This window comes from Vespa crabro, chromosome 14 (genome assembly GCF_910589235.1).
Source record: "Vespa crabro chromosome 14, iyVesCrab1.2, whole genome shotgun sequence".
Lineage (NCBI taxonomy): Eukaryota > Metazoa > Arthropoda > Insecta > Hymenoptera > Vespidae > Vespa > Vespa crabro.
The window spans coordinates 4,631,021-4,633,520 of NC_060968.1; the positions used below are offsets into that span (position 1 = coordinate 4,631,021).

At 27.0% G+C, this 2,500-nt stretch overlaps 1 protein-coding gene across 8 annotated transcripts in view; it reads right to left on the minus strand.

Moving 5' to 3' along the window:
* LOC124429034 (longitudinals lacking protein, isoforms F/I/K/T-like) overlaps nucleotides 1–2,500 on the minus strand; it is a 284,869-nt gene that overhangs the window by 77,975 nt on the left and 204,394 nt on the right. The window lies entirely within an intron of this gene.

Here is a 2,500-nt window from a genome sequence, read left to right on the forward strand (position 1 = left end):
ATATTTCAATCGAATAAATAATCGATCAACGATCGATCGGTGCGATCTATAAGGATAATAATGCAGAAATTTTATTATAGGAATATATCGATTACGTATAAACGTATATTACATTGTAATTAATTCGTAAAACGTTCAAGAGAGGCATATGTATATCGTGTTATTCAACTATTACGAAAATGGAGTAGTTTTTGACGATATACAAATGTTATACATATACACACATAAATATATATATATATATATATATATATATATATATATATGTATGTATATATAAATCTTACTCCCTTATCTTACTACTCATTGACACCCTCCCTTTTTCAATCGAACGATATGAAAATATTATTAACCCTTGAACGTTTACAGTTAGGAAAAGAAATATGATATATAAAAAAACATTCACGTAAGAACGACGAAAATAGAATGTGCAATTTTGAAAAAGTAAAGAAACAAAAGTAAAAGCAAAGAGATCGTAAAATTTGTCTCAACGACGAATGAATGAGGAAAAGTGAAACAAGAAAGAAAGGGGAGGGGGAAAGAAAAGATACGATGTAAGAAAAACAATATTAAAAAGTTGACAATGAGCTAGAAATAAATCCCCCTCCTAGGTCTCTTCTCCCGTGTAACGCCATTTATATATATATATATATATAAAACATAAAAAACAAAAAAAAAAGAAAATAAAAAACATAAATAAGAAGTGCTTCGATAGGTATTATATGTCCGAGTCTTTTTTTCAAAATTAATGAAAGAGAAAAGAAGAAAAAAGAAAAAAAAATAAGAAAAGGGAAGTAGAGAAAAAGTGATAGTAAATTAAAGAAAGGGAAAGAAGACGTTAGAAGGACAAAAGAAAAAAATCGCCTAATCTTCCATTTGTATTGTCTAATCGAGAAGGTCTCTTCTATGGCGTAGAATGTGCCTACGAAGATTGGCACGTCTAAGTGTTCGATAGTCGCACCATCCGCAGGCGAATCTTGGTTCTCGATTACACTCGATGCTCTGATGAAATCTCAATGCCCTTAAGCTGCTGTAAGTTCTTGGACATAGATTGCATGGGAATTCCTTCAGTCTGCTGTTAACGAAGACGCAACGACGTCGCACAATGGCGCGATATAATGATGATAAGGGAGCTAAAATAGAAAAAAAAATATAGACGAGAGTTCGTTCGAGTTAGAGAGAGAGAGAGAGAGAGAGAGAGAGAGAGAGAGAGAGAGAAGGAGAGAGAGAGAGAGAGAGGAAGAGAGATAGAGATAGATGTATTATGTAGATATATATATATATATATGCGTGTAAATAAACAAATAAATGAACAAGTAGATAAAAAATAAATAAATAAATAAATAAATAAATAAATAAATGGATACAATATAATAGATCATATAAATATAACAGATAGAGATGACAAATATTTTTCTATTCGTGCTACATTCGTGCTAAAGTTTCGTGCTTTCTCGGGGATTAGTTCGTTTGGTTTTTTTTCTTTTTTTTTTTTTTTTTTTTTTCTTATTATTTATTACTTTTTTTTCCTTTTTTTTTTCTTTTCCTTTCGCAAGATTTTTTTCTTTTCTTTTTTTTTTGTTATTTATTTTTTCCTTCTTTTCTCTTCTTTTTTCTTTTATTTCTTTTCCTTTTCTTTCCTTTTCTCTTTTTTTTTTTTTTCTGTTAAGGAAGACAAAACATCTAGAGCATTTATCTCTCGCACGTATATATGTATATATATATATATATATGTATATATATATATATATGTATATGTATGTATGTTTGTGTGTGTGTGTGTATATATATATATAAAGGTAGAATATTATTTATTTATCAAGAAAAGATATTGTTATAAGATTACTCTTATAATATTCTATAATCTATGTATGTATGTATGTATATATTTCATACTAATCACGTTCAGGTATGACGTTTTGGGGATTTAATTATTACACAATACTTGTTTTCTCTCTTTTTCTTTTTTTTTTATCTTCATCTTCATCTTCTTCTTCTTCTTCTTTCTCTTCCTCTTCTTCGTCTTCTTTTTCTTCTTTCTTTTTTATTTTTTAGCACAAATTTTCTTCACAGATCGTGGATTTTGCTTTTTTCTTTTTCTTTTTTTTTTTTGTATAGGGTTTTGTAATTTTTTTTTTTTATACATACGATATCAGAAAGATCTAATATACAATAGGGTTAAATATTAAGATCATTATAAGGATCTATAATTTTAGATTAATACTGTGTTGTTCTTTACGAGAACTCATTGATTCCTTCTTTTTTTTTTTTCACGTTAGAATTGAATCGCAAAAAAAAAAAGAAAGAACAAAATAAATAAATAAATAAATAGAAAAACGAATCAGCGAAATTCGTTCGTACAAGAAGAATTAAATTTTACAAATATAATCAATTTTTAATTATACAATATAAGTAATTTGTTATACTAATTAGTAATCATCAATTTATATCCCTTATAAATTATCGATCGAGATTTCCAATATATATATATATATATATA